Source organism: Biomphalaria glabrata, chromosome 5 (assembly GCF_947242115.1).
Source record: "Biomphalaria glabrata chromosome 5, xgBioGlab47.1, whole genome shotgun sequence".
Classification (NCBI taxonomy): domain Eukaryota; kingdom Metazoa; phylum Mollusca; class Gastropoda; family Planorbidae; genus Biomphalaria; species Biomphalaria glabrata.
The window spans coordinates 35,677,255-35,690,071 of record NC_074715.1 but is presented as its reverse complement, the minus strand read 5'-3'; the positions used below and the strand labels follow the sequence as shown (position 1 = coordinate 35,690,071).

The following is a 12,817-nucleotide window of genomic DNA, read 5'->3' as shown; positions in this document are numbered from 1 at the left end:
TGAATTGATACAAAATCCGTGAAGCCGGACAAAAATTATGTACAATTTCATTTCATTTTCTGTATGTTTTATTTTCAAAGACTTAAACAAAAAGGTATATATAATTTAAAAAAAATAACTGAAATAGCGGTAATTAAATATATATGGTTTAATTTTATTTATTTCTTTCCTTTTAATTCATTAATAACTCTGATAATATAAAGATTGCCATTTTACATGTAGGTTAGATAGTATTTAAATGCCCAGCCAAGTGTTAGACAGTATTTGAATGTTCACTCAAGTGACTTGCTAACAAGTTTAACAACTATCATAGATGGCTCTACGCTAGGTAGATCTAAGCTTAAAACCAATACACTGTAGCTTTACATCGGCGTATTCCTCCTGGAAGGAAGACACGGCGGCGGCGTGATCCGGTACACATGTGTGCAATATTTACAGGTACATAGCGACCGAGATTCCTTGTAATCCTAGAAGGCGACTAGAAATGTTATTTGTGGGTAAATAAAGGGATGGTTTAAGTTCTAGCACTGTAAGGAATCCTGGTATTAGTGGACAGTCTATGTGTCTTGTGTCTGGGAATAGCTGAGTCTTGAAACACGCTGAGATTATAATGAAGCCAATAAATATGACACTGGATGTAGAGAATAAAGAAGCGACATGGCATGAATAATATCGGCGTGCCGTTATCAATAAAAATAAACAAATAAAGAATGGTTTCTTCCAAGTCTGAATGTTTGATTATAACATTTTGTGACGAGAGATTTCTGTTTCATAACATACAACTATGTGTATTTGGGACCTCATCAATGTGTTTTTTGTTGTTGTTGTTGTTGTTGTTGTTTTGGGGAGGGTGGTAGGGGGTTAAAACTATATTTTTACCTTAAAAATTGGATAATCTAATAGGTAGATTTATATACATTATTACAAATAGAGTGATATAAACTAGAGTCACTAGACTGACCTAGATAGTTTAATACATAAGCTTGAGAAAGACAAAGTCAAAGAATAATAAAGAGAGAGTAACATAAAATCAAATTGGTAGACAGACATGAACTAAATAGACAGACAGACATGAACTAAAAAGACAGACAGACATGAACTAAATAGACAGACATGAACTAAACAGAAAGATAGACATGAACTAAACAGACAGATAGACATAAATTATACAGGAAGGTAGACATGAACTAAACAGACATATAGACATGAACTAAACAGACAGATATCCATGAACTAAACAGAAAGATAGACATGAACTAAACAGACAGATAAACATGAATTAAACAGAATGTTATTGAAGATGGAAAAAGAGAGAGAGCACTGTACGAACAAATGGCCTGGACATTAACATTACAATTACACACGTATCTACTAGATAAATGATCACAAAATTCAATTTGTTAATCTACTATCTCTTTCCCAGACTGCACTTTGTTCGCTAATTATAGTGAATCTCATTCTCATACTGTCACAAGTGCTTTCATTCCAGGTCGGATTTACCAATAGGCAACATTGGCTCTAGCTTAGGGCCTTAAAGAAATATTTAGCATTGGCATATAAGATCTGGACTTATAATAAAGGGCCCCACATCTCGAATAAGGCTTTTTCAAGTCTAAACAAGGCACTGCTTTCATTCCTATACTGGCCGAATCTGACCTAATTTCTTCCTTTGTTATAAATTGTGCATACTTCTCTTTATTTTCTATGATGTCTTTATGTTCTATGATGTCTTTATGTTCTATGATGTCTTTATGTTCTATGATGTCTTTATGTTCTATGATATCTCTTTATGTTCTATGATGTCTCTTTTTGTTCTATGATGGCTCTTTATTTCCTATGATGGCTCTTTATTTTCTATGATTTATCTAGCCATTCTGTTACAAGCAATATCTGATTATTCAATATTGACAGAGCCACATTGCCAATACAAACTGCCAGTGTTGAGTTCATAATTTGTTTTATGAAATTCCTACTTTGACTGAATGGCGTAGATTAGCAAGTAATTATTGAAAGTGTCAGGATTATTTCGGACAATGCTCTTAAGTTGTAGGATGCCGAACAAGGATTGGGTTTAAACCCTTATTCTCTAAATCTACAAGGATTGGGTTTAAACCCTTATTCTCTAAATCTACAAGGATTGGGTTTAAACACCTATTCTCTCAATCTACCCCCTGTTTGTTTTAAAATGTCGACGTTCCTTTAGGAATAAAATGAATTAGGCCCCAACCAAAAACTATTTGCAAGAAGGCATAGACTGGCGGAGGTAAGGGTTCAAACCAGAGACCGTTGTGATGACAGGCTAGAGCGCAATCCACATGACCAGCCAGGTATCCAGCCGTCGTTCTATCACCACCCCCATCAAAGTGTAAAAAAAAACAAGATTTTTTTTTCTTCTGAAACATGTTATCAATAATTATTAACTAGACTGTCCGAGGAAGCTCATTCCATTTCCGACAAATTAATTGACAACAAATGTCATGCTACTACAGGTGTTGGTAGTCTCCATGGTGAAAAATAAAATTCACTCAGACTTGAAGCATTGAAGCTAAATGAAATGAAGGGCTGTTAATGAGTTCATTATAGGCAAGGGAGATAATTAATAGAGGGGAAAAAAGAAAAGTTAAATGAAATAATGTACTTCTACCAAACTATTTTAATGTTGATCACCCAATGTAAATTAATGTCAGATGTTATGCTGTCAATTAACACCAGCACACTGGTGTGTTAAAGATACAGAGAGAGAGAGAGAGAGAGTATTTCAAAGTTGTATTAATGGAAATAACAAGTCATCACTTCAAAGGTTTAAACTTTAAAGCTTTAAAGCTAGCTAAATGTACACCTAAAGACTGCACTGCAGTATGTAGCGGCTGAAAAGAAAATTATAATATATGTCTCATACTATTCCTAGATTTAAGAATAAATTCTAACACATAGGTAACACTTAGCTATTTACAAGAAATGGTGTCATTTTCTTGTAGAGACGGAGTATCAACTTATACCAGGAAAACGTCGTTCAAGCTTCCTTACTGCATTGTAAGGAAGCCTTACGAACAGCCGATACAAGTGAACATTGTTTCATCTTAGAAAGATGGAATAAGAAATTTTTTAATGGAAAGTCGTTTGCTAAGATTGAAGTGGGTATTAGAATGTCGAAAATCTGATTTCTGTCACGTTAAAACCGACATTTCTTGAAGTGATTGCACATCAAGTTACATCTTCTACAAATGTTCGTATGCCATAGAATAGTGTGTGTGTACCCCCTCTCCCCTCACATCGTTACCTAGAGATCTATATGTTTCGTTCAGATTTACTTTGTCCTTCTTGTATTCCACCCCATCACCCCCCTCTCTGTTCACTCTCGTCATTTTGTGTGTGTATCCCCCCCCCCCATGTTATCTAAAACAGCTGTCTAGGCGGAAATTCCCTTTGAGATTAGTTGGCGATTGTTCTACACAGGTCCTACAAATATGCCAATTTGCTCTGAGGTGTATCTCTGTCGAGCGGAGAGATAGTCAGCAGGAACAATTGCAGCTTTGAGCAACAGACTCCACTGCGCTGTCAAAAGGTGACGGTTACAGAAGGGCCAAGTATGTGAAAGGTAGAATGCCACCTCTCCCCACCTCCCCGATTCTTTATATCTGGATCCGAAACCATGTTGCTTTGATGAATACGAATCAAGTGTTACACAAAAGCGCCAGGGTTTGAGCCTAGGGAAAGTCAGCTGTTTAGTCTTGTAGGAGAGAGTCAATGTACTGGAAAATTAGTTTGCACTGAAGAGAGATGCAGAGGAATGTAATGAACTCCTAGCAGAGGACTCGTTTTAATGAGTTTTTTTTCACAAGATCTTAAGCTTACAATGTTAAAAGAAAAGTTTAATTTTTCTCAATACAAAGTTCTGTAACATTGCTTGTAGAGAGCGAAAATTAAAAAAAAAAACATATTAGAGGAAAAGAGAAAAATACTTGAGTCAACAGACTTAAAACTAGTAGAGATAGACTTTAGTGAAAAGACTAGTTAGAAAGACGGAATCACGTGACATATACATAATGCCTTAAAAAGTAATTTCAGTTGAACAAGAAACAAAATATTAGTGGCTAATTGAACCTATTGAGTATGAATGGAATGCCATTATCAGCATGAGACGATGAGACACTGCAACTCAATGTACAGTCTTAAAATACAAACAAACGGTTAGAAACGGTCATACAAACATTTTTTCTCACTTGTATAGTTAGATAGCTTTGTGGTCCGGTGGCCTAGTTGTTAGGTAACGTAGTGGTCAGGTAGCCAAGTGGTCGGGTTTCTTAGTGTTCTGGTAGCCTAATTGTTAGGTAGCGTAGGTAGCCAAGTGGTCGGGTTTCTTTGTGTTCTGGTAGCCTAGTTGTCAAGTTGCCAAGTAGTCAGGCACCTTAGTGGTTAAGTAGCCTAGTGGTCAGGTAGCGTAGTCGTTAGGTAACTTAGTGGTCAGGTAGCCTGGTGGTCAGTTAACCTAGTGGTCAGTTAACCTAGTGGTTAGGTAGCCTAGCAGCCAATGTAAGAATGAAGCGATACGATTGGTTAGATCTAGATTCGCTTTCAGTAAATTTCAAAGAAATCATATTTTTAAATGTCAAGAATTTACTGTCTAATTTATTAAATATGTATGCTTCTAAGCATTTTGATTTTAATAAAAAGTACAACTTTTACGCGGAATTTAAATGTCAGTAGTTCAAATATGAAAAACCATCGCAGTTTCCCTTTAACATAATTATGTCATTTCTGCTTCATTAGTTCTAACAAGATACATTTTCGAATTCTATTTTTATATTATTTTATCCGATAGAAGCACAGGCTGTATAATAAATAGATGTTTTAATGTTTTTATAGTTGACTACCTGCGGGCGCTACTGACATGGTTCAATGATGGTTGATATGAGACATTTGTCTCTTGACTAGCATTATGCGGGATCCCAAAGCAATATCCCGCTGCCTAGTAAAAGAGTCAGGCTATTGGAGATTTTCTTAAGATTGAAGAAAATATTTAAATAGTGACCTTTTTTTTTTACTGTATCCGATGTATAGAATACTGGAAGCACTGATAAACTTTGCTTCTTTAAAACCATATCAACATTTGTGTACACATTTTTAGCATTCTAGATTCCAAGAACTAAACAAATGTGTAAACAAAGAATTACTGTGAATAACCTTTACTATAGAAATGTCTCAGGGCACGTAGGTCTAGTAAAAAAAAAAGAGTGGGTACAAACAAAGAGGTACACCGTGTTTGATAAGGTCAGGAGAGGTCTGCAAATACAAACAGACACAAATATCAGTATAAAGTGAGGGGGGGGGGGGGTCTAGTAGATATAAAGCTAACCTTCTCTTGTCCCTCCTCTGTCCCCATACACACGCATACACATAGAAATACACCTAAACACAGTACTCAATAGAGTCTGCTGAAAGATACAAACTTAGTCGTGACCCTTTTTTTTTTTCATCTAATCTTAGCTTCCTAGTTTATAGGCATTAGTTCAAGTGTTGACCAAACACGCATTACTAAATAAACACACATCAATTAATAAACACACATCAATTAATAAACACACATCAGTTAATAAACATACATCAATTAATTAAAGAAAACACACCAATTTTCGAACACACAGCAATGAATAAAAACACATCCATACAATGATTAAGACAAAAATCAGACTAAAATTTAAATCAAGTTAAGGTTCCAAGGTCACCAAGGTATAAATTACAGTCTGGACCTATACGGGGATAATAGAATACAATATCCACACACTATCCACACACTATCCACACACTAACCACATACTATCCACCAATTGAGTTTGTTTCAAACGTTGTGAACGTTTCAAGAGAGAAGAACTTAGTCACTTAGTCACTTAGCCACTTAGTCACTTAGCCACTTAGTCACTTAGTCACTTAGCCACTTAGCCACTTATTCACTTAGCCACTTAGTCACTTAGACATCTATCTATTATTTTTTTTTAAGTTTTTGAAAGTTATAAAGTTGGAGGGAACATGAATTGTTCATCTATATGTGTGCTAGCATGGCGCAGCTGGCACGTCCGTTCATTTGTTCCCAGGCTTTCTATTGACTATCATGTCTGAAACATCCCCATCGTTTCATCAACTATTGTCTTTATTACAAGGCCCGCTCTTTATTTTGGTAAACAAACACGTCGCTATCCTTGAACAGGAAGTAGAAATTGAGCGATCTTTTCTCCATATAAAACACAGATGATTAATTAATTACGAGTAAATTATTAATTAATTGCTTAATGTTTGTATTGATTCATGTCTTGCCAACTGTGCATGCAACAATTTCAACTTGATTCGAGAATGGGAAGTGGGAAACAAAAAAAAAACGTGCGTGGCTGCCTGGTCGTGCGGTATGCGCACAGGACTGTCGTTCGAACTTCTCGATGGTCCCGGGTTCATACCCTGCCCGCTGCCATCCCCCGTCGTCCTGCGGACGTTTGGACTAGGAAGTAAATTATCTTCAACTTTGAAGGAATATCCTAAATATGTCAAACATTTTACAAGCAAAACATTTGACAAACATGTAAAAGAACCCTCCCAGGGAGACAGGCCTGAGAAACACAGGCAGAATCGGACCTTTCCAATAGCACCGGACTCACAGATTTCCGGACACTGTTCTGCAACGTCTGATTAGAAAGATTAATAATTTTGATGGTGTCGATTTGTTAACCTCTTCCTTATGTTTTTCATGAGTCTGTGTTAAGTTAAAAAAAAGACAGACACATTTTGTGCCAAATTAGTTTTCAGTTGCCAAAAGTGTAGTAGACGATGAAAACATGATTAACATGAGATTCAACTCAAAGTTGAGTTAGTAGATACAGGGCTAGATCTGATTGTGGACACGCAAAATCTATCAATTCTTCTCCTAGGATAAAGTTATGAACTAAAATAGTAGTTGGCAACAAAAGGCTCTTTTATTGGCTTAAGATCCTGACTGCCACAGTAATCATAAAGCATAAATATTTTTATAACTAGAGGTGACTAACAAGGACGGCTGTCTGGTCGTATGATATGCGTTCTGGACTGTCGTCTTGATGTTTGCGGGTTTGAACCCTGCCTGACGGGCTGTAATTGTGTTATTATCTTCAATTCTGAATGAACATCCGAAACATAGAATACAAAACAAACAAACAAGATGATTTCAAATGAACCTTACAATGTCAGTCAAGTACATGTACTTGAAGCGTTACCTTTAATCTAGACACATCTTTTATTTAAGCTACTAATTCAATTGGGCTGGGCATTAACCACGAACGCAGCTGAGCAAGAAATCTTTTTGGTGCCATTAGTTTTGGGTCTACAAAGTCGGAAAAGCTGGACAGCGAAAAACTGATTTCAGCCTTGGTGGGACTATCCGTACTTTAGACGAGCGTGCAAAACCTGTGTTAGCCAGATCTCAGTGCTACCCCCCAAACATCTACTAGCAAAGCTCTGCATCAGTCGAGCAACCAGAGTCTGTTTAGTAGGAGTCGTAGGCTTCCTAAACGTTAGCCATTTTTGACCAACTTACTTTGTTTACTAAAGGCCAACTTGTGGTGATCTGCAGACACTGTGTAGAACCGAAGTAGAAAGGTTCGGAGCCTTTCAAACCGTCACTCACAGTCAATTGTTGAGGTTTACTATTAATAACACGCATGCTATAACTCGTGTTTGTTTGTTCAGAAAAATGTGACAGTAATAAATTCTAAAGACACAGGTCGACCTATGACCTCTCAGAACATTTTGAATGCGCTTAGAAGTGTATCGGAACTGAAAAGACGTGCCGAAAGAGAGAGCAGCCCCGAATATCAATCGAAAAACTGAAAGTTTGACTCCATATAGGAATAGTAATGCCAAATGACATCTACGTTCTTATATTTTATACCAACCTCATGTGTACGATAAATATAAAATTTAACCAGTTACTTTTAAACAGTTACTTTTAACCAGTCAAAGTTAAAAAGTTGATCTACTACCTGCCTTGTTTAAGCACCTGTTGAGTACTTTCCTGTAGAATGTTTTACTAGAAAAACAAAACTTCTAGCGAATTTCAGATTTCACCAACATTAGCTATTTATTTATTTTGAAAAAAAACGAAACACTTATCAGGTATCCTCCACACCTTGTTCGATATAGACAGATAAGAAGTCCAAGAAAAAATCACTTTCCCACGACCAACTAGACGAAGCTAAAACTCTTGAATTGCGCCACGAAACGAAGGGGAACAACCCAGTGGCATGCAGACTTGAGCTAACGGGATGCTATTGTTGCGTCTTTACGAGTTGTGGCCCTCTAATGTCACCATTTCAATGTAACCTCCTATTCGCTTACAACTTCAATTTAAAGTGTAATATTAACTATTACACAAGACTGTAGTGCAAAGCCCTCAGCTAGCTGGATGACTAGTGGTCATCAACAAACCACGATGGACAAACTATATATGTAAAAGACTAAAGCATTGTATTCAAAAGCCCATCTATCAGAAACAGTAGGAACTAGACCTCGCAGCCGCATGTCAGTGTTCAGGGGAATCTATGTTACAACTGTAATTGTCCATGTTTGTGTGTGTGTGAGTTTGTTTAATTGCATCACAGACACAACATATGCCCTTACAATCTTGGTCTATATGTATAGGGAGGTAGGTCTGGATGTAGATTGGAATGTGAGTCTATTGAAATACGAGAGAAACTCCGTGGTCTCTTTTCATATCACTACTTGCTCACTAGTGTGTGTCATTTTGTGGGGGAGTCTTGGATAACACTATATGAATGCGGTTATATCATACTTCAGATATAGAAAGGAGAAGATGATTTAGCTAAACACTATATAGCATAAGTGTCCGCTCTAGCCTTCTATACCTTGTGTTGTACTTGCCATTCTTAATGATGTTTTTAAAGTACTTTCATTGCTGTCAACTAGACAATGTGTCACTAAAACTAGATCAAAGGAAAAGTGAACCTAACTTGAGCTCTCATTCGATGCCACGAGTGAATATCTATATTAATGCAGAGCAATGAAAGCCGGGCTGCTTTATATTTCCCATTCGATTGAGGGCTGATCAGTTGTTTCCCCTCTAGTTGTCGAGCGGTTATTTCTTCTTTTGATTATCAACAGAGTTGTAGTTCCTAGATAAGTATTTGTCAAGATTGAAAGTCTATAAGAGAGAGAGGTGAACTACAGTAGAACTGAATCATGACAATGAACTCATCTCTTTCTCTGAAGATGGATGTCGCTGACCACAGACCGGAAACAGTGACATAACTTTACTTTGATTTCTTTTTTTTTTTAAATACGATTTTTAACTATTTAAACATGTGTGTATGATTATGTGTGCGTGTGTGTTTAATTGCGTGTGGGTGAAAGACTTTGAAACTATTATATTTTAATGCGCTTTTATTATGAAATAATTATGCAAAGTTTTTTTTCCTCCTATTTAACTTCAATTGACCACATTCAGAATTTTTGTTCGGCGTTACTAAGAAGTATTTGATGTTCTGTCTCACTAAGAAGTACTTGATGTTCTGTCTCACTAAGAAGTATTTGATGTTCTGTCTCACTAAGAAGTATTTGATGTTCTGTCTCACTAAGAAGTATTTGATGTTCTGTCTCACTAAGAAGTATTTGATGTTCTGTCTCACTAAGAAGTACTTGATGTTCTGTCTCACTAAGAAGTATTTGATGTTCTGTCTCACTAAGAAGTATTTGATGTTCTGTCTCACTAAGAAGTATTTGATGTTCTGTCTCTTAAGAAGTATTTGATGTTCTGTCTGTCACGAGTCGAGTCTGTGACCTATTTCGACCAGTTTCTAGAAGCTCGAGTTCAAACCAGTGCAAGTGTCCAGCGTAAACAAGTTAATTTTAGATATCCAATCAAAGAAAGAGGTTAAGGGAAAAAATAGCACACGTCAGCTTCTAGAAGGTCAAAGTTACTAAAATAATTATCTGAGAAGGTTCCATGATTCTGGAACGTACGATCAAAGAAAGGTATAAATTGAGGGAAAGTCAGTTAGACGGGGTCCTCGCATAGTAGTAGTTCTTGTAGAGCGATGGTCCTCGCTCAGTTCTTGATTAGTAATAAGTTTTGTGATATTAGCGGGTCCATTAAGTAAAGTTTTAGTAGTTGAAGTTGAAGTTATACTAAGTGAAGTTTTATGTATCTTTAAGTTTTATTTATGAAGTGTCAAGTTGTTATTGAATTAAGAAGTTAATTTGATGTGAAAGTTGAAGAAGTTATTAAAGAAGTTTGAAGAAAATACAGAGAGATGTTTCTTTCTTCATTTTATTGAATTGTCAAGTTTGTTAATATAATCCCCGGCAAGTGTGATCATCACACTGTCTCACTAAGAAGTATTTGTTGTCCTACGTCATTATTTGTGTTCTCTTAGTATTTTTTTGATGTGTCAATTTTAAAATTTAAACTGTTATGTCTACACACGCGTTAATCAGACACACCCTTGCTCAGACACACCCTTGCTCAGACACACCCTTGCTCAGACACACCCTTGCTCAGACACACCCATGCTCAGACACACCCTTGCTCAGACACAGCCATGCTCAGACACACCCTTGCTCAGACACACCCATGCTCAGACACACCCTTGCTACTGGAGAAAGCTAGAGAACAAAAATGACCAATATAAAAAAAGAATCCGTTGATTAATGAATGCGGTGTTTATGAAGGCGGTTGGGTGACCTCACAGGCAGACTTCCATTCACCTTCTCTTGGTGGACCATCATCCGTTAGGTGGATGCAAGTGACGAAACAGAGAGAAGTTCTCCCGCGGTTTTAGGCGTTCGACCTCGCTCGAAACTAGAACAATCGCTACCGAAACATTTTGTGTTGGACCGTTTCTGCTTGGGACACTTTGAGACAGAAAGTAGGGTTCAAGCTTCAATCTTTTTGAGGTAGAATTGTTCTGTTAGCCTAGGCTCTCATCAACACAACCATAAGTCTCATTGACAATTAAAAACAAAATGATGTTTGTAAATGTTCTTACCCCCAATTTTTGTGACTTCTAAAATAATTTGAGTCGCCTCGCTTTAAGTGTTGAGGCCACATGGTAAGGGTTTAAACCACGGCGTACAACTCTATGTAAATAATGAATCAGAAATAGAAAACAGTAAACTGTATCATATACACCTCAACGTGTGAGTAGTAGATGGTCAATTAATTTTATCTGAATTTCATCTTTATAACAGGTCGATTGATTATTACATATTTTGTCTGTCTATACTAAAAAAAAAGTTGTCTTTAGAGAAACGTAGAATGCCACTGGACTAAAACAAAAATTGCTTAAGTATGGCGCATCTTTCATGTTTATCAAATGTTCAGCGCGCTCTGGTCCAGTCTATTTTTGTGGACTAGGAAAAATTGAATATCTTGCAGAAGGGTTTTTGTGCTGGCTTTAGGGGTTCAGCAAACACAACTTAATCTTGAACTTAATCTCGAATCGGGTTTCGGTATTGAGCACCCTTGAGAAGTGGCCAAACAGTCGATACCTCTGAAAACCATTGTAATGTAACAGTTGATGTAAATCGTAGGGAAAGCCATTAACTAGCTGGTCGGCCACAGTGTCAAAACTCGACCATCAAAATGTTTTCAAGTTTAAAAAGAAGTACATTGAAACGCGGCTTGAGAACTAGAAACTATTGATCTGGAACAGACTCTAGACGTCTTCGGGTCGTTCCGCATGTAGTCCCTAGTCCTTCAACAGTTGGATCAATTAATGTTCAGCCACATTTTGCCCGCCGTCTTCTAAAACTAGATGTTAAGGCCAACCATTCGACTATTATAAAGTCTAGTAGATTATACTTTCGCTTAACCAAGATTTTTTTTTTCTCTGAAGGGGGATTAGGGAGGGTAAAATATGTTCCTTTTTTTTTTAATATAACATTTAATAGTTATTAAGAACAAAACGATTGCTCTATAAATTGTTATTGTCTTTTAAAAAAAAAGTATTTTGTATGTTTTTCTTGTATATAATATGTCCTATCCATTTTGATAAAAATTCATTACTCAATAGGGAAGCAACTCAATAAGGGAGAAAATCCATGATATCTTGTTTCTATTTTCTGTATGTTTTAATTAGCTCCCTTTTTGAAAAAACACTAACATATTCTAACAACTTCATGGTGGGTGGAGAACTAGTTCTAAAATTCTAGATAAAGCTGCGATTCTGCACTTGCGTAAGGCTACGATCGAATTTTTTTAACGTTTAAAACTTGAAATTGTTTTTCAATTGGTAGTTACTAATCCTTTTTTTTTTCATAACTAAAAAGTCTTAGGTACTGCAGACACTGGAATCTAATTGAACTCAGACATTTGTCAAATCATAAATATTGTTTCAATTAGTTTCCATCAAATAGCGTGGCCTAACTTTCAGTCACATCATTCCAAAATCCTAGATATTATTTCCAATATTTATTGCGAATATTTAAAATGCAGTTTCGTTTATAAATCGTGATAATGCCATATCGCTTATTGTCAATGTTATTAAAGTTAATATTTTCATTGTGGGAAGGGGAGGATTTTTTTTCAGCAAAATGTGACAGTAATAAATGTGGAAGACACAGGTCAAACAAGTCACATGTCACACAGGTTACAGGTCACAGAGGTCGACCTATCACCGGTCAGGAAGATTCTTAATTGTGCTTTGAAGTGTATCGGAACTGAAAAAAAGAACTGTGTCATTAAAGAGCCCCTAACATTAACTGAGCGGTTGGTCATAGTGCTGGTCACATGACACCCCCATTAACCGTCGGCCATAGACACAGATGATCTTGACCTCAT

General features: G+C 36.6%; 1 protein-coding gene across 3 annotated transcripts in view; it reads right to left on the bottom strand.

Annotated features, from left to right (window-relative positions):
* LOC106066014 (uncharacterized peptidase C1-like protein F26E4.3) overlaps positions 1-8,510 on the bottom strand; it is a 65,706-nt gene extending 57,196 nt beyond the window's left edge. Inside the window, exon 1 of one of the 3 annotated variants that reach the window (XM_013224974.2) lies at positions 8,004-8,510. The gene's annotated coding sequence lies outside the window, so the exon portion shown is untranslated. Of the gene's footprint in view, positions 1-7,558; positions 7,843-8,003 lie in introns of those variants that run through there. The other 2 variants (XM_013224986.2, XM_056029043.1) reach the window with 2 other exon arrangements.
* Positions 8,511-12,817: the final 4,307 nt, after the last annotated feature.